Below are 20,791 nucleotides of genomic sequence, written 5' to 3'. Positions count from 1 at the left end.
TAATAGGTAGTAGCTTGTTCTTTGAGGCTATAAGCTACAGTGTTAAAGAGTGACTTTTAGAGTGAATTTTGTTACTAATTTCATATATGTTTAGATTTCATGTGGTGGCTTTTTGAAATGAAATCTTACTGTATTTATGAGATGGATGTAATTAAAAAAATTAGTTTTCTTGTGTCAAAAATGTCAGTGAATATCCCTGAATGAAAGGTGTTTCTGCTGTTACAGGGGTTCATGTACAAACCTTTTTTTTTTCCTTCTTCCTTTACAATACTTAATGGTAAAGGGAAAAAAAAAAAAAGCTATAAATTGATGGTGCATGTTCAGTCTGTGTTCTGGATCCTCCTGTCTCTCATCTTCTACATCTGGCTTCTGCAGAGGCTCATTTTGTGTTTACTGAAGTACTGGAGGCTCTGATGTTATGGTTTCTTTAGCTCCTTAGTCATAGTCAGCAAATCCAAACAAAAACAAAGCAAAACAAACAAACAAACTCTGCATGTTCTGAGTAGAGTCAAGTAGAGGGCTCATAAGTAAATAGGTGATTTAACCTGATGAGAAACATTTAAGTTTTAGATAACAATGAGAAGCCTTCAGTGAAAGAGCAATAAATGTGTTGTGGTGACACAACCATGTGAAGCTGTCTCTAATTGAAGGAGCTTAATCCACCTTGAAAATAAATTATCTACGATGGGGGAATAGTATTTTTGTTTCATGGAGTCTATGTGCATTTATTTGCTAAACACTTGCCTTCTTTTTCCATTACAAAACGTCAGAAAAAAAAAGTTAATCTTTTAGCACCTGAATATGATCACATTTTACAAGCAAAACAGCCTAGGTACTTTGTCTTATCCACGGTTACAGAGCAAGGTAATTTTCACAGGCTTTCACAAAACAAAGACTATCATGTGTTTATCATATGCATATCTGTGAGAATTGAATGTGTAATCACCCCTGTTTTGTGTCGTGGTGTACCTTGTATTGAATTAATTGCAGTATTACATTTCTTCTCTTGCTGGACATGCTTCTCTTACCTGACCATTTTAGGTAACCTGAGTGAATAGCACAGTAGCTGTGAAATTGAGAATGGTCTAAAATAACTCAATACCTGAAGGTACTGGGAGTCCTCAAGTCCCACTGAAGTAATTCCATGACTTCATCTCATCATACAGGCAGGCGTGTTTACTCGTTAGCATTAAAAAAGAAAAACCTATCTCCATTTCTGGTTAACAGTTTTTTTGTTGTAGCTTTTGTTGGCTTTGTTTTGTTTTTCCTAGTTAAATCCACACAGACATCACATTAAGGCAACAAAAAGATCTGTAATAGCTGTACCTTGATTAAAACTCCTGGCATCGATAATGGCATGAGCCTGTGGGATTTATTACTGACTGTGTGGATCCTGTTTGTTTTTTCCTATGGAAATCTAAGTTTATAGAAGGGCCATCAGATGGAACCTGCACGCCATTATTATTACTAATAGTGGTTAGAAGTGCAGCTCCAAATGGCGCATAACATTTTTTAAAAGTAAACCATAAGCCAAGTTAAATGAACTTTAAAAGTGAACATGATTCATAACAGATACAATTTTAAAACTGACCAGACACAGCAAATGTAAATTTTGTCCTTTTAACTGTAAAATGTTTAAGCTTATTTGCAAAGGAGTTTGAAAAATTAAAACCATACCTTCTCTGCATTTCTCCAGCCATGAAGAAACATCAGAGTTTGCATTTGAAAGGATGGCAATACTAACTGTATAGACAGACTAGATGTCTACTTGAATTATCTTACTTGTTGAGGGGAAGTCTTAAACTGATGATCACATATAATCTGTAATGTATTAAAAGCATATTCTTTATTGGAGTCCCCATATTACATTTCAAATACATTTCCATGGAATGTTTCAAAATGTCATTTAAAATTATTACTTTTTTCATTGAAATGGCATGTGTCCCCTCAACACTCATCTAGAACTTTATTATTATGATTCTTTGGACAGTTTAAAGACATGAGATCACTTCTTGTGGTTTTCTGTGCCTCACACTACCTCTGTTCCTTCTTCAGTGCTAATGCCAGCTTCACATTCCCCCTAACAGTTTAGCTCTAGCTTCTTGGCCTGTGTAGGTTTTGTTTCAGTTGATCAGAGGTTTGGCTAACTTAAATATTTAGACAGTATATAATAACTGTATCTCAAACAAACACTTATTAGAATGATCACTCGAAGTGTTTGCTGTTGTTAAGAAATAGAGTGCTGGCTTCCATTTTAGCCCCACTTTTTTTTTTTTTTTCAATTGCTTCCCCCCTCCTCCCCATGGGATTTGTCTCACCTGGAGGGTGATTTTGCAATACAAGGTATTTTGTAGAAATTACATCTTGAAAAGCTGGAAGTCAAGCATGGATTAAGTACTTTTGTGAGCACAACTAAATGAGAACCTTAAATATGTGTAGAATTATGCTATGTTTATAGCCTAGTGGCAAAACTGAGCCAGTTGGAGCTCTGTGTGTATGTGCGTATATATATACACAAATGCACATACCAGTAACAAACACATACATACACACACATACCAGTAACAACCCATGAGAAAAATTGATGGCAGTATCAGTAATGAAGATAGGAGCTGGACCAGTGCTTCCTGAAGTCATTGGGCTTATAAAATGTCATTAAAACACTTAAAATCTGAAGGCTACTGCACTCAAATAGGAGACTTCAAGAGAGTATCACCTCAACTGATTTAAATCACTTTATACTGTTAAGCACTTAATCTAACCTGAGCCTTCCTTGTTGATTTACATGTATTGTGTCTAGTGAAAGCACCTCAGTTCGGGGCATGCTTCAGCTCGTAACAGAGGTTAGCCACCAAAAAGCACGTGCTCCAAGGCCACAGTACAATTGTCAATGCATATTTTCCTCCACTCCTGTTTCACTTAGGGCAGTGGAATTCAGTGGAAATATTCCAAATATTTAATTATAAAAATTAAAAAAAAAAAGTTGTAAGCGTATTTTAATAGAACTCTAACTACTAATAGATTTTAAACAATTCTGTCTTTTGAATGATGGCTTCTTCTGGCCTTTCCTGGAGATTGGCTTGGCACATTCACTGAAATTAATCTCTAACAACTTTTGTTAAGTAATAGAATTCATGCAGTAGCTTGTAGAGATGTGTGTTTAAACATTACATTTTCTCTACAATTGATGGCTTGAGGAAGACTTATTAAGGCTGTGGTCCAATAGTTGGTGGATCCTCAGCTGCTTCCACAGTGTAAGGAGTGGAAAAAGAAATACAGAACAGCTCATTGAAACAATGAATTTTCTGGTCCTTAAAGTGCTAAAAATAACAACAGATATATGGATCTTGCTGTCTATTGGCTCCTAAAAAACATCTGTAACTTGAGATACCACCATGTGTGTGCTGAACTCTAAGCATGTAAATTGACGTGATTTCAAACTGGGAAATAAGAGTTCCTTTTCGTTCTATAACAGTGAGCCTTGCTGTGTGGCTTTTCCCTAAATTTCTGGCCTTGTCATCTGGTGCAATTATCTGCTGCATATTCTTCTGCAATTATTCTTCTGCATTTCTTACTCAGACCTTGATACCTATTATTCCTCCATATTCATCTTCACTGATGATATTCTGAAGTGGACATCAGTTTGGGATTAGAAAAATATACTTTTCTAATTAGATTACAAGCTAATGAGGGTAGAGATTGTCTTCCATGCTGTTTGTACGGCACTGACTCAGCATGGTGTTCTCATGTGACTCTTCTAGGCCGTACTGTGGTACACCCAGGTACACCTTGCTGCCCCAGAATCTAGAATGACAGAATCATTAAGGTTGTAAAAGACCTTCAAGATCATCTGGTCCAACCATCACCCTACTAGCAATGTCACCCACTAAACCATGTCCCTAAGCACCAGGTCCAACCTTTCCTTAAACACCCCCAGTGATGGTGACTCCACCACCTCCCTGGGCAACCCGTCCCAATGCCTGACTGCCCTTTCTGAGAAGAAATGTCTCCGAATTTCCAACCTGAACCTCCCCTGGTGCAACTTGAGGCCATTCCCTCTAGTCCTGTCACTAGTTACCTGCGAGAAGAGGCTGCCCCCCAGCTCCCCACACCTTCCTTTCAGGCAGTTGTAGAGAGCAATCTAGCTGCAGCCTGTATTCTCATTACCCACTTGGATAGTTTATTAAACTTCTGGTAGAGCACAGACTCTTTCTGTTTGCCTGGCTAATTGTTGGAGCAAAATGCTGATCTTAATATGCACAAATTACCACAAAGGCTTAATTTGGAAATTTCCCAAACGAATAAAAGCATAGTCTTCCTTAATAATATCAAGGTTACCTTTATTTTTGTATATTTATTTATGAAAGATAATATTTTAACATTGTTAGTGACATCTAATACATCTAATCTTTCAGTGGTAGAACATCCGTCTAAGGTGACAAAGCTGCAAACAGTTCAGGCTTGCTGAAATTTATGTACATTTAAAATACTTAATACATCTAGGGCTTATGAGACCTACTTTCCGTTAAGCTAGCTTGTACTTCTTGTATTTCAGCATGCCATCTCAGGTGTTTTTTCCCAAGAAACCTTTGTTCCAGACCATCTGACTGTTTCAGGAGCACTTGGACAAGAAGAAAAACACGACAGCCAATTAAAAAACAATTTTTTTCCTCTGGTATCATTAATCAAATGCACAAGCGGTCCAAGCACTGACACCTGGCAGGGTTAATGTTTAAGACCTATGGCAATTACAGCTCCCCTGAAAATCGCTTGGCCAGCAAGTCACATAAAAGCCTGTGATTATGAAGGAAATGGGAATTAGCAGAAAAATTTAGGGAAACCAGTTGAAATACATTGGTAGCAAAGAAGGCAGAGAAAAATCTGACTGATTGGAGCTCCCCTGGGGAGAAGAAACAGGGTCTAGGGTCACTCCTTCACTAAATTAGTAGTGTCTGTCATTTGAAACCAAAATAAAGCAGGAACAGAAGTAAAAGATTTTCTGTGGAGAAACTGGACTGTTCTCTTGCACCTACATCTCGAGGCCAAGTGCAATTAGCATGTTGATTTTTACTGATCCGAATTCAGCCATAATTCTTTACCCTAAAATATCTATTTCTTAGTAAGGAACATGCTGCACAGAGAATTTGACACACTATTTTTTGCAATGAGTAATTCAAAGATTGTATGCAGGCATTGCTTCCATTAGCTGCTTGTCTGTAGCATCCTCTGTTATGCATCTCTGCACTCGGCAAAAGTTGCTCAACTAGAGTAAACACAACTTTAATGAAAACTAAGCCTCTTGCAGTTAGAGCACACGGTAGTGCATATGCCTTCTCTAGCTGAAGAACATTAGCTGAATGCTTTATGTGCCAGACACAATTGTGCCTTATGAAAAAATCTGGTAAGTAAACAGTAGTTTAAATGAGGAGTGATGACTATTTGGAGCCAATTTCTTAATATCATTTGTTAACAAATCATTAGCTTGGAGCTACTGAAAAATATATTGATACCAAGCATGGTGGTATAACCTTAGTTTTCTGAGTTTAATTCATGTTAGGAATATATAGGAGATAGTGAGTGGCCTTGCTTCCTGCTTGGACAAAGATCTCTTCTACTCGAAAGTAGTTCTCTGCTATGGCAGTTTGTTTGCTGCATCTGTGAAACTGGTAATTTGTTGTGTGCTCTATTACAAACACTTTGCTGTCTCACAGAGCTGCAAAGTATATTAGGTCTCTGATTAACTTTATGTTAATTGAAAGAGTGACATACTTTGAAGAACAAGTAATTTCAGATTGTGGGGCTAATTCAGTAGTGATGCAGAAAACTATTGGAATTACTAAGAAATGAGAAATTAAAATACTGGAAAAAGTTCTGTAGCTGTAGCAAATTACTGCAAAAATTCTGGAGTTTTGATCCAAACCACTATCGTGGAGCTTCAATGCTGCAGGATAGAAACTCACTTAATGTAGCACAAACATCAGAAGAGCAAAAATTACCAAAAAACTCAAAATGCAATCCAGGTATTTGAATGGTGTGTTGATCATCTAAGCATTTATGAGGCAAGAAAGTAAAGTAAATTTAGTAGTTTTGGACTCTTTCATTCTTCAATAGTTGTTTTTCATCACCTGTGTTTCATGAACAGCAACTACTTCATAGCTTGAATGGTGTTTTACTGTAACAATGCCAATGTGGAAAGCTGTGGCCATTGTCATTTATTTCTAGTCAAAAATCTTTGTTTCACCAATAAATAAATAACCTACCTATACATTAAGTTATCATTTATTACTTATTTATAAAGGTTAATGATTAGTCTTTTTCTAAGGCATCTACAAATCAATCTTTGCAGAGTACAAGGTAATAATAATAATAATACTTGTTAACTTTCTGTAACACCATCCATCAATGGGCTTATAATTTACAGCATTCTAGAGGTGGATAAGCATAACTTTTATTTTTTTTCCTTATAAATTGTTGGCAGACCACCTACAATATTGCTTTTGTCATTTTTCTTCTTATTGCTGTGTCTGCAGACTCAAAAACTCTGAAGTCAATCTGGTATCTTTTTTAATTAGTAATAATTAGCTTTTTATCTCCAGGTTTGGTTAATACTTTGGTGGCTGAAATGGAGTATTCTGTCGGTTGCTGACAATGAGTAATACAGAATTTTATAATTGTGGCAAAACTGTTTCATTAGAGGGCACCTCTTTTATGTTAGCATTTCCCAATATAAAAGTCTACTTTAAAGGTCTACTTTTAAAAGTCTACCATTTGTAGTAAATGAAATAAAACCTACTTTGTTGCATTGTACATTTAATTTTCCTAAAGTTCAGAAGCAGTAGGATATCAGAATAGGGGGCATTACTGATAGATGCATATGGGTGGAAAATCCCTATAGATAAGAGTGATTGCAGTGGACAGTTTTGTTTTTCATGGTCTCTCACTGCTCTGCACAGTGAGAAACAGAGGAGAATCTTTATAGCATCACTACAAGCTCCCAGTTCTGCAAAACTTGCAGTTCATACACAACATTGTTTTCTTTGAGGTAAGTGGAATTGCTCAATAAGATAAGCATGTTCTTTATAGCCACATAAAAGTTACTTGATCAGAGGGAGAAAAAATGTATAATTTTATATAGTGAAATGGTAGAGGCAGTAAGAAGAAACATTTCTGTGGTTTTAAACATTTCTATGAAATGAATACTGCTTTCTAAACAAAGAATAGTAAAGTGAGAGGGAAATGAGGAGCAAGGTATGCATGCATATATGTGATACGTTTTGTAGGATTTTGAGTGAAGAAGGACACACTGACAGCATTCAAACTCGGAAGGAAAGAGTCCCCATGAGGTGGGGAACTGAAGAAGGAATGGACATTTCAGCAACTGAAGCAATCAAGGGAGGAAAAGGTAAAGTTACTGAGAAATGTGTCTGGGAAACTATAGTGATATAAGGGGGTTTTCTGGCTTTTTGAAATAGTTAATAGATTTAAAAGACTGCTATGAGCAAAGTCCTGGTAATGCAATTGGTACTGAAATCCTAATGTCACAACTGGAGAAATACATGGATGTTTATATAATAAGAAAATATATAGCATTATGCATTATGTAAAATATGAATCAATATACAAAAGATACTTGAATTAACCCTGAACTGGCTATTTTCTTGCATATTTAAAACATCTGGTATAGAACAATGCCATACTCTGCATTTTGTGTATCTTAAAATGTGGACTGTTTTTCACATTTCGATTTAATACCTTCCCTATCTTAATATCTGAGTAATTCAGTTCATTCTGGAAAGGGGATGGTTGTGGTTTTTTTTTTTGTTTTTCCTGTTTATACAAATCATAAAATTACATGTATAGACTTAGATAGTAGGTAAAATATTGACAAAATGTAGTAAAAGTAAACTCATTTAGGATCTTTCTTTTTCTTAGTCTTTCATGTTTAAATAGATATTTCAGTACTAATGTGTTAACTGATTTCATGCATCACTTTATTTTACTAGACAGGATATATGTAACATAGTAATAATAACCATGAAAAATAACATCTTTGTTATTAACTAAATTGAGGCCTCCATGATTCAGTATTAACTATTGCTTCCAGTATTGCTTTTATTTCTATGATATTTCTTCTCATATCTTTGTTTGCTTTTCAAATGCATTGTTGAGCTTTATGTTGATATCTATTCCAGATGTTTTCAAGTTCCGCTAATTTGTTTTCCATGTGATACCTACTTACAAAACCATTTCACTTGTAGTTATTGCAATTGTATCTGCGAGCTGCATTCCCTTTTGGATGTAACATTTTTCTTCGATCAGGATAGGTTTTCCCACTGCTTCTGCTATTTATTTCTGTATTTCCATAGTAGTGTCCAGGTGCATTTAGAGTCTGGCTCATGTGCCTAAGAGTTTACAGGTTGAGATTTGGAACTTGGAAGCAGGCTGGTACTTTAGTCCATACAAATAGTTTGTTGATTTTAGCAAACTAATTCAAAATTATATCTCACTTTTAGAAACAGGATAACAAAGGATTTGGTTCTGGTAATCATGCCTAATCTCACCCATAACGCATCAATGAACTTTGGTATTGGCTTAAATTCTATATGCTGTTAATAAGATTTATATATGCTCTTACACATTGCTGTAGTGTACCCATAGTATTGCATGTGGTTATACAAAATAAATGACCCTTTTCTGATAGATCATGAAAAGTATAGTATTGCAATAAGTGTCAAGATCCATGCACTTCTGTATAACATTCAAACCTGGATCTGAAATTCAGTTCTCCTCTGGTGGAGCTTCTTCAGTGTCCATTAATACATTTTTATTGCTTTCCAGGTGTATATGTAGCTATTTGAAGTTTCTTAGTTTTCTTATTTTTGACCTATTATTGCTCTGGACTTTGTTTTTCTTCCTTAGTATGCTTCTTTGTTATCACAGCTTCAGGTTCTAGAAATGCCATTTAAGCATCAGTGTGTTCCAATTGTTCTTTGCTATTCTGGCATCTTGAACAAAGTGTTTTAAATTAAGAAGTCTAAATTAGGCACTTGGTCACGTATTGAGTAGCCTAACATTCAGAAGTGCAGAGCATGTACAGCTCTGGAAATTGGGCAGCAGAGACTAGAACTTGTAGGCTTGTCTAGCTGAACGTGGACGTTTTCCAAAGAGATAAACAGTAACTTAGCTGAATGTCTTTTCCTGAAAAACTTGGTACAGATTTCAGATGTGATAATATGAGATCTTGCAATCCCTAGGGCTCATTGCTCAGTTCTGTGTAATGCTGCTTCTGCTTGCTGAAGCAACCAGTACAGGTTTTACGGTGCACTTAATAAGCCAAGCCAGACTAACTGGAGTAAATGGTTTAAGAGAAAGCCTTGTGATGGGAGTGAACAAAAATATGTTAAGCTCTGTAAGATTAGGAGTTCCTGGTATTATTAATCATCTACTGATAAGTGATATTGTTTGCTAATTCTATTAATTCTTAATTTGCATATATATATTTTTAATAGCAAAAATAACAATGACAAACATTGTGAGCTGAGTTAGGTTTGGTTCATTCTTTACTTAATTGGGGCCCTTCTAGTTTGAAAGTGACGGTTATTATATTCAGTACTAATACATATCTCTTCAGCTTGCTTTAATCTGTTTAGCACTGAGACAGCCCATAAGATTATTCTTTCAAGAAAATCTGCACTGCTAGTTAAAACTTTTCTTACCAGTTTCTGGTGAAAAGAATTGGAGAACTACACGTGGCATACAGGCCGTAATAATTTCTTTTTTTCCAGGTATGGTAATGATGACTAACGAGATTTTTAATGCTCTCTAGTATTGTCTTTTAGAAAAACCATTCTACTTTAGTAATTTTCTTGATAGGATTGGCTTAGTTATTTTTACCCTTTCAGTAAGCAGAGGACTTGGTCCATATGGGCCTTGTTAATAGGTGACAGACAAGGTTGGGGGGATTAGAGTGATAGTTACAGGAAATGATTAAACAGTTGGTTTCTGTAATGTTACATGTGTACATGTTTTCTAGTGTGAGACAGGATTTTAAAAAATTCTGTTTAAAAGTTTTGTCTTTGTAGTCATTTCTGTAGAAAGCCAAATTAGTAATGCCATTTGTTTTTTGAGTTATTGATGTATGATACGTAGAAAATTCTAATACTTCTAAATGTGACATCTTTAACGTTCCTGCTATAAGATTCAGGAATTTTAACAGCAATAAACTCTTGATTGTGAAAATTAGGAAAGGAGGCTCTCAAGATCCAGTCCCTTCTTATTTTCTTTCTAGCCACACAATAGATAAAACAAATGTTTCTGGTTTTCAGATGGAGTAGTGCAATAAAGAATGTATCAAATTAAAAAAGAAAATATGAGGAAAAAAATGTAAAAATCTGAGAAGTGGAAATTCTAGTGAGGAGAAAGAATGGAGAGGAAATAATTTGTTGGACTTTTAAGTGTGTATTGTGGCATTTTACATCCTTTATTATGTTAGAATACAGCAAAAATGCCATATGTGAGTCATGAAAACAGATAGCTGTGGATGTAGTTGATGTTGGATTTAGTAATAAAGTGCTTGGTCCAGGTGAGTTCTCAGTCCTTGAGAACCGTGAAGAGCCAGACCAGTTTGTGTGCCTGGGTTTTGTTAGTTGGTCCAGTCTCATTTTTTTTTCCATCAATTTTAAAGAGGATTGTGTGTGTGTGTAGGTGAAAATTGATATGATGAGGAGATTTTACAAACTTCTTTTTCGAACCACTGTGGATATTACCCTCGGCATTCATGGACAAATGAGAAATATACTTGTAAAGTTCTAGCAGTCATGGCTAGCTTAATGCTAGCATCATACTCCAAACCTGCAGTAGCTCTGCAAATACCCTGCTCAGTCTCCAGTCTATCACACCCAGTTGCCTTTATAGGGTCTTGTGAGGAAGGACCTAGGGGAGTTAGTAATGCCGGTTTAAGAATGTCAGAAATCATAAAACTTCCTGTTTCACCTCCCTTGTGCATGTCCTAGTCTCTTATGTACTTAGAGCATGTATTAGGATGGTAATGCAGGCAATGTATTAGAAAAAGGCCAAGTTGCTAATGTGAAAATTGGTCTCAAAGATAAAATTCTGTCAGAGAAACACATTCAATAATTAAATGGAAAAGGCATCAGTTTTCTTGGCAAAACTCAGTTTCTGGTTGCTGTGATCTCTGCTAAAGAAAACTTTTCTGTAATTACAGGTTAAGGCAGTATAGAATGTAAATAACAGAAATAAAGCTACCTCTTTTTTATAGGTTTGAACTCCGTTGGGTCCTGTTATCTGGTACATAAAGTAATCCTAAATCTATTAAACTTCTTCTTCAGGAAATGAATATAGTTAGGTAATATAAAATTTTATTTTAAGTGAAGGTTGTTTTTTTAACAGCATGGTATTAATATTCAGTTGTATATACATCTTTGAATGACATTTTATATGTAATTTCTTTCTAAAACAGTAAATGAAACAGCAAATAACTACTAATAAAACTAACAGCTGAAAAACAAACGAAGTTCATGATAGATATATTAAATTTAATGAAATCCCTCTTGAGTTGGACTCGATGAATGAGTTGGACCCTTGATGAGTGGGTCCCTTCCAACCCTGGATGTTCTGTGATTCTCTGTGGAAACTCCTTTAGGAAGGTTTTCAGAAATAAAATCTTTTGTTACTTATTTTTTTAAACATTGTGCTTTATGTCACTGTTCAGTATGAATACCATCTGTATTTTAGAAAGGTTTATTTGAAGAAAAAATATTTTTAAAGAGCTCTTCTATATCTGTTTTGTGTCTTTATATTCTCCTTCAATACTAGTCTTATGAATGAGCTATTGCAATTACTGGGTTATTCTACATAACACATAATCCTTAGAGAACTATCGAATATACAGTATAGCTGGCAGGGATGAACTGCTGCACCTACACAGATCTCCTGTGACAGCAGTGGGGCTCTGCACTGGAGAATCTATTCACCTAGCTATTGTTAACTCAGGACTCTGTCTGAAAATACTTTTTTGATATGGTAAATTCATGAAAACCTGGCATGCTGTTTGGAAATGTTATTTATGTACCTTGTGCTTCACAAAATGCCCTGTAATTGTTTGATAGTTATATTAGTGATCTTTCTTGGTAGCTCTTTTGTATTTGAATACACCAGAAATCTTGAAATTACTAAACTGAATGTGGTTGTGCCACAAGGAGATACTTGTGCCTGCCTCTCTTCATATTTAGGTTCAGGAACTAAAAAAATCTATTGAAATAGCTCAAGGTTAGCTTGGAAGGCTTTGTGGATTTGCTGTAGTTTAGAACAAAAATTATTGTAATAAAAGATTGATAGTATCCATTTTTAGTAAAATTAATTCTGTTATCCAGCACAGATTTATGCAGATGCTTGCTTTTAAGATTGTTAACGTGCTGAAACTTAAGTTCATTGATTATGGCTTTCTTCACACATACATAAAATATCAAGTGCTCTGAACTTTTTTCAAGTAGAAAAGATAACCTTAATATAAGGTCAAACCTGTATTTCATTGCAAAAGTAACCTGTATTATTTAACTTTTTTAGTTGTGTAATGATATTTTTCTTATATGTAAGTAATTGTACAGTATTTATAGAAAAAATAAGATACCCAATACCAATCAGTTTTTGTAACTACTAAAGAAAACATTTCATTTCAAGCATTGCAAAACATTCATAAATGGGCTGGACATAGTCACAAATTGCTTTTCAGTTGTGATCAACCTTTCCTAATGAATTTGGACTTCCTAAAATTTCCCAAATTGAATTTGTATGCATAATGTTTCTATGAACTTCTCATATGCTCACAAATAATTGCCCTTGACATTGGATCCTTTGAAAAAGGATTGTATTACCTTTTAGAAAAAAATTGACTTGAACTATGCAAACTTATTGATGAAATAAGTAATGGTCCTATAGAAGATTATGTTTCTTAAGAATCTTGGCCTTTTCATATTCAAACTTGCGATGTAGGTTTTCACTTTCTGTAGGTCTCTGCAGCTAGCACTTGTGAAATTAATGATATATTTTTAATTTAGAGAAGTTTATAAATCATAAAGAATGTTCTTATCAGTACATTTCAGATTCTTTAGAATATGCTACTATTAGGTGTGTTGTATATTATGTAACTACACAGAGGAAGTCATTATCAGGCTTTTCTCTCTTTCAGAGACCGGGTGACTTGCTTCATGTTTACCTTACTGCTTTCAAAATTATATCCTTGTGTACAGTGGCATTTCAGATTATTCTGCTCTGGGTCCCTCCTTTTTGTAACTTTTCACATGAATAAAACAAAAAGCAGCAAAATGGCAGAATGGGATAAAAATGCCCTCTGTTACTGTGCCATCTTTTAGGAGAGTATAGTATGGTAGTGGAAGATTTGAGAAGGCTCTCTTTCTTACTGGCCACCAGTTAGGCACTCTGTGTTCTGCACTGGTCTGGAAACTGTGAGGCATATTCCTCTAATAGATTGGCTTAAAATATACTAGATTAAGTGTTAAATAAGTTGGTACTAAATCCTTGCTGTATATTTGCCATACTGAAGACTGTATCCTCGTCTCCGGGGATTAACAAATTTAGTGGCTTAAGCTAAAGACATTTTGTAAATACACCCCATAAATTACATATGGGCTTTTGAGAATAATCCAAACTGCACTGTGGGATACACATCCAGGCTACAAAGTAAGTCAGGGATGGCCAACATGTGGCTTTTCCATTGCCTGTGGGTCTGAAGAATGCTCTCAGGTATGTGTCTGAGGCCGGGGCTCTGTCAACCTGCGGTCATTTGTGCTGCATTGGTCCGGGGGCTGCTGCCTAAGGAAAACCATAGGTTGTGGGGAGAATTGGAGCAGTATGGGCTGATGGAGCTAGTGTTGCTGGTCCTGCTGAAACATGTTTGGGGCCTGCTGTGGGGCAACTGTCATTGTCTGACTGCCGGTTGAGAGGAGCCCTGCACTCAGCATGCAGGAACGCGTGGTACAAGCCACGTGCACCTCAGCTGCTTCTTGGTGTGAACCTAGTGAGGCCAAGAAGCCATTATAAATTCTCATTTTTCTGATTTTAGGTCCTTACAGCTTTCTTTTTACTGCCTTACCATAGCAAAGGTAAAATCTTTTCTCCCTTATCATTAATCCTGAGTGTGCATTTCTTCATATGGAGGACCCTGATTCTCTACTGCTAACAGCTTGTTATTTCTTTTCTGTGCTTAGTTGCACCATCAACCATTGTACACAGCCAAGTACACTTGGGAATCAAAAACAATTTTTAATGTTAACTTGGGAAAGCCTGCACTAGTGAAGAAGCATGTTGTTTTCTTCCCTCTCCTTTCTAATATAACTAAATTCAAATTAATGCTCTCGACTTACTATTATGTTGGCATAACTTACATCATGGATAAATCTCATATTTCATTCGGTGTTGTGATCTGATATACATTGCCACATGCATGTGCTACATATTATGAATAAAGCTTTAAAAAAGCCTCCTTTTATAGCTGTTTATGTTATGTGATTGAGTTCTTGTAGAGAGAAAATTTGCCAGGACTAAAGGTTATTACTGGCTGTTCTGCAACTAATATTGCGTAGAACTAAGGCAATTAGTCTTGACAAAATATGAGCTGCTTAAAAACATGTGCTTTTGAAAGTTGGGCTTGTAATGGAACTTGATTTAATATATGCTACTGACATGAAGATTTTAATTAGAAGAAATAGAAATAAATAGCTGCTCTAATAAAATGGGAAGTGAAGAGAGATTGTTCTGCAGGTAACCAGAGTGCAGTTCGTTTTGTAGAGGAATGGAATATAGAACTCTGAGGGGTGGGATGGATGATAGCAAATGGATGTATTCTGAAATGTACAATGATTAACACAATATTGTGACTAAAAAAAAAAAAAAAAAAGTGTTTTGTCTTTGTACCTTTCCCTCCGAGGACCCCAGAAATGTTTTTCAGTGGATTACCTTTATTATGTACAGCAAACCCTAGAGGTTTTGGCCATGAATGGATGCCATGAATCAAAAAGCACCAATTTCCATGCTTTATGACATAGTTGTCAAAAAGATGGTGAAAAAGTGCTATGGAATTGTCCAGAAGATCATCGTCCTACAAGTGAGTCTTAACTCAGATCTTTTAGCTTACGGTAGCTGTATCTAAAATACAGATGTGTGAATACCTTACTCTTTTAATTTCTCTCACAAGACCCCAAAAAATGGGGCTGAATTGGATCATTCTGAGTCACTATAAAATGAAATCGTTTTTTCACTGAATTGAGAAACAAAACAAACAAAAACGACAAAGACCAAACCAGCACCAGCAACAAAAACTTAAACCAAGCCAGAATGCTTAGTACAAAAAACAGGTTTAATCGGATTATGTTTATATTTTTATTTTTCATTTTAGATCAAACAAGCTTAGTCCTTGTACAATTGTTGTATCTGGTTCAAGTTTTGGAAGAGGAGTCTCTGCCAACTCCATTGACACAAGCAGGGGGCTATTTCCTCATTAAGGTGTTCCATAATGGTGTTGGTATTTTTTAAATTGCATTTCACCAATGCTATTGTTTCATTTGATTCTCTCAGTCCTGCAAGAATTCCCTTGGATTTAATTTTTAATCATCAGTCACTGATAAACTGGGATAGATTGGCTATTTATAAGTCTCTATTTTTCTATGCTGTGAATAAACTTAATGTCGCCTTAGAAATAAATATTAGGCTTAGTGCCTCTCGTTCTACATTCTCCATTAGCTCGTACGTTAACACTATTTCAAACAGCTAGATTAAATACAATTGTAATATAGTTGTGTATTGTACAGTGTTTTAAATCAAATACTATTTTCTGAGAAAGATTTAGCTTAAAATTAACCATCACTTGGGTAAGCAAAATACATGTACAAAAGGCTACTTAGTTGGAAGAGGCATGCATGTGTGCTCTCAAGCTTAACTCCTCTTGCCGCAACTGGTTTCTGCAGATAGCAAGTTCATTCAGATACTTTCATTCAAGGTGTTATGACAGCTGTATTCTTGTTGCTGGGTTTTGCAGTAGTCTGCATAAATAGGACTTTAGGCAAGCAACTTCACAGGATGCTTGTTCATGGCAAGGCATTAGTAGGGATGAGGCAGGGCGTCTTCCCGCTGGCTCCAGCTGCAGTCCTGCTCTCAGCCAGATGCTTTGACTGAGCATTTTGTATGTTACCCCTGGGATGGTTGCCTGGTTCCTCCTCCTAAGAAACTGAGCTATGTCTGTGTGCCTGGTGAAGAAGTGAAATACCCAACAAGGAGTAAGAGCTGTGGTCCTTCTCCTTATCCAGTCTGCCTTTTTAACGTTTTCCTTCCAAGCAGGTTGTTTTGGAGAGCACTTCAGGTTGTCTCAGAGGTGTGGTGCGGTGCGATGTCCTTTGGTGCATTCAGGACATTATCACAGTTGTTGTTGAGGCAAGCGAATGTTTAGCAGAAGAATCTGGCTGATATGTCAGCTCTATCAGTTCTGGACAAACAAGCCTTTATATCCTCCTTTCAGTCCTTACCAGGCAAGTTCAAAGCTACTCTGGACATGGAGGAAATAGGACGCTCCTCCAGTAGTTGTTTTAATGTGGTGGAAAAGGAAAGAAAGGAGTTGCATTCAGCTTTGCATCCAGAAACTCTCCTTAAAAAGGTCTTTTGACACCTGATTTGACTAACTTGATCTCTGGAGCATTTAAGACCACATTGCTTTAAGTCCGTACAAAGCAATGTTGTTCCCCTTTCATTTCTGTATTTAGGTTTATTGCAAGAACTAACTACTTACCTATGTAGAAGTTTATTAATTTATTTACCAGAATTTTTTTATGGAAGTGTTATTTTAATGTATGTAGTGAGAAACAGTACCATAACTGATCACTCTTGTCTCAGAAAAACAACTCTTATTTGTAAGGCCATAAAGAAAAAAATTGTGAAAGGCTGACTTTTTTTCTATGCAGATTTGAGGCCTTACTGGAAAAATGCTATTCAATTTAATGGTACAAGACTAGACTAATAGTTAGTGTTAATAAAGCTATATGTGCATATAGTAATACATACTTTAATACGTACTGAACTGGGCAGGAAAGCAATGTACTGAGAACAACTGAAAATGCATGTAGCACCAATTAAAACTTAGGAGTGGCAGAAGTCTTAAAAGTAATGTAGCAAGAGAAACTATATAATATCCAAGTGATTCTTGTAGAAGCTCCTCAAAATTTTCTGTTAATATGCATTTGGGGACTTTTGTATTTCAGTGTTCTCTATCAAGTAGAGCAATTTAGAGGGGGGAAAAAAAAGTATGCTGTTAAATGATATTACTATGAGGTGTTTCTAGGAAGAACTTTATTTACAATGCCTGTCACAATTGCCAGTGGAGATCGCCCATATAATCTCACACACACACACAAACCACAAGTTTACTGAATGCATTTGAAAGTGTTTGACAGTTTGAAGACAGAAAATAACATGAATTACTTCACATGAGGAAGGCTATAGAAAGGTTCAAGTTTTTTCTAATTTCGAGTTCTAGTGAAGCATAAAGAGTATAATTATTTTTATTTTGCTGCATTTTCTAAACTGCATAATACAGTCATTCTTCTAGATCTTAAAGTTGTCATTTTACAGTACAGTTCAGGACTGCAGTGGTAACATATTTTCCAAAGGTCAGTTTTCCAATTATAATCCAAAATTCGACGTTAATATTTTTTCTTATAACCATGTTGTAACCGCATTCTGTTAATTTCATAAAGATACCATTTAGCTGAGGTAGGTGGTATTCTGGGCATAGGAACAGTCACCTAATGTCAACAGTAAGCAGTAACTGTAACTACTGACTTCCCATCATTTGCAAAAAAATATTTTCCCAAAAATTATAGCATGTAGAACTAGACAGCATCCAAGTCTCTCACTAGGAAATCACAGAGATTTTCTTATTGCTTTATATATTGCAGATTATTTTTAAGTCTCATTAGAGTTTGCTGGCTACCTTATGTGCTCTTCAGTTAATATCTGATATAAACTTGTTTTCCAAGTCCTAAGCATTTCAGCTAGTAACAATTGTTTAGTATTTTTGTCTGTTTGCTTTAGATACTCCTTAATGAAAACATACTTTCAGATAGACTCAAAGTAGCTAATGTAAATATTAGAATTGGAATAAAGGATAATATTTTACTTCTTTCTTAGTGATTTTTTTTTTAATTATTGTATTTTCTTTACATTGTTTGCAGTAAACTCATTATTTAAAAACTGTTATATTTAAATATAAGCTTCCATGCTAAATGCTCAGAAACCCTAAGATGCAATCTCAGCTGCCACAGAGAATTCCATAATTGGCTTTTGACGTGTGAGCTCAAAGATGCTGCTCTTTCACACTCTCCTAAAGTCAGTGCACACAAACTGCACATGGGTTGGCAAAGTTTTGTTCTGTGATAAAGCAGGCAAATGTAGTTGAGATCTTTGTAGACTAGACAACATGGCAACAACTTATTTCATATTTGCCAAATACTACTTTACTGATTCTTATTTTAAATACGTAGCTAAATTAAGGTTTGAATTGCTCCAAGATTAATTAATATATTAATTCCCTTGTTATTTTCTAATCTGTGTAGACAATCTAAAATTTTATAATAGGCTTTTCAGCATTATGTGACACAACTCCTGCTCAATAAATGTTTGTTGAGTTCTAAATTGAGCTAGCAAGTGGCACGTGCACTGTCAAACAGGTAATTATATGATGTCCAGCGCACTCGTTCAGAGCCAGATCCAGTAAACAACTTAAGAAAACTCAGTTACTGAAACGAGCAAAATTCCCCTCAATAAATGGTGAAAGACTGCTTCTCTTCCCATTCTGAAGCCATGGACACAACAATTTACTATTTCATTAATGCTTATGTAGAACATACCAGTTACAGTTTTATATTAACAAAATACGTGTCATGTTTCTGTCCCTGTAAACAAGCAGGTAGTTTCTGATTGAGTTGCTCAAACATATTTCAGCCAAAAGCTTCACTTTCTTGCAAGTTTTTTTTTTTTTTTTTTTTTTTTTGTAATTAAATTCAAACACCTAAATATTTGCAAAAACGAATATTTAGGGGGAAAGGAGGCAGGTGAGGGTAGCCGGCAATATCTAACAGAAGTGGAAAGCATCCTGCTATATTTATCCAGTTCTTGGTTACCCGAAGATAAGCAATCCTACCATTGTTTGTGTTAATAACTGACAAAAATCACAGGAGAGCTTTTAATAGTTTGACTTATTTTTCCAGGTTTTGAACCACTCTAAATGATATTGTAGAGAAAGAATGATGAATGGGGAAGGGTGGAGAAAGCCTTAGGAATTTTGCCTTTTTGGTCATTTGCCTTTGTGTTATTGTAAATGTACCAGTAGAGATCCTGAAGTCTCTTAGCAGAAGGCTGCAGGAGAATTTGTGTGCATTCATTCTGCAGGAAAGACAGATGTCTCGCTGGTCCCTTCATGCTCCTTGTTTAAGAGCAGAATTTTCAAAAATGAAATATTTTAAAAGAGTTCATTGTCATACTTTTGCTTCACCTTCACATCATTCTTTTAATAATTTAATTAAGTTCCTGAGTTAGGAGAGGAGGAATTACTTTCTGAAAAATCCATTTGATGATTCAGTATTTAGTGTCTGATAACGAAAAAAATAAAAAATAAAATTTTGTCCAGTTATCCAGTATTTAAGTTAGGCACTGAGATTTATGTAATATGTATATAACATATGTATAGTATATATTATATAATATATATAAAAATATATTTCCAATAGGTATATAAATTAGTATTTTTATGAAAAATAATATTTTAATACATACTCTATGACTGTTTCTTGAAATACTTCTTAATGAAAAATGACTGTTCCCTCTTTCATTGTTATATCTTGTATCAATTAGGAGTTATAAAGACTGCATGGAAAATGTGGCAAAAAAAAATTTACTCCAGTGAAAGCCCAAGCTTATTGAAATAAATGAAAAGCCTCCAAGTGAAAACAGTGGAGTCAGAGCTTCGTCTTTTGATTATTTATTATCTTTTTAATTTATCTTCTTAAATTCTGAAAAAGTTGAACATTTCAGGTTCTAAAACATTTCCAAAATCTGAAAGCAGGCAGAATCTTACAGAAAGCAAAGCTGCTTCTGCATTTCACCAATAAAGGGATAATTTATGATCTTGCTAATTAATAGCACAGAGATTCATGGTGAAATGGATGTTATGCATGAGTTTAATGCCCCTCCAAGATCTATTCATAGAGCAGGCAAGCAGTAATGTTTTTCCACATACCGCTATCGGCACACCTCAGTGCTAACCTGCGACATTCCAGCTATTTCAGCTCTGGTCTTCTGGGCAAAAGCATTCAATTGAGCAGATGTGTGCCAAATTATGTGGTGGTTTTGTAGTGTATGGACAAATGTGTTTTGCTTTGAGACCACCAAACACATTTTCACTTGTGACTTGAACTAAATTTGAACCCAGGCCTCCAGAAGGAATGAAGGAATATATTAACCCCCTCAGTCCCTACTATATTTAGTGTCGATAGCCATAAACATGCAAATATCATGTCTGCCACGAGCAATAATGTATTCCAGATAATGTTTTTATGTTGAATACCTACATAAAATCGCTTTGCTGTAATAAATACTAAAGTAGTGGAATGTCAGTTTAACACTTGTTTTGCTTCTGGAATTGTTTCATTTCTCTTGAAAACTGCAGGTACGTTTTGTTTTCAAAAGGCTAAATTCATACTTGTGGTAT

General features: G+C 35.4%; 1 long non-coding RNA gene across 1 annotated transcript in view; it reads left to right on the top strand.

The window, feature by feature from the left end:
* Positions 1 to 7,284: 7,284 nt before the first annotated feature.
* LOC121075530 overlaps positions 7,285 to 20,791 on the top strand; it is a 33,581-nt gene continuing 20,074 nt past the window's right edge. The window contains exon 1 of the long non-coding RNA XR_005822999.1: positions 7,285 to 7,402. This is a non-coding gene — a long non-coding RNA (uncharacterized LOC121075530). The remainder of the gene's footprint in view (positions 7,403 to 20,791) is intronic.

This window comes from Cygnus olor, chromosome 10 (assembly GCF_009769625.2).
Source record: "Cygnus olor isolate bCygOlo1 chromosome 10, bCygOlo1.pri.v2, whole genome shotgun sequence".
Taxonomy (NCBI): domain Eukaryota; kingdom Metazoa; phylum Chordata; class Aves; order Anseriformes; family Anatidae; genus Cygnus; species Cygnus olor.
Note: the sequence above shows the minus strand (reverse complement) of the source record. Positions and strands in the feature narration are given on the sequence as shown.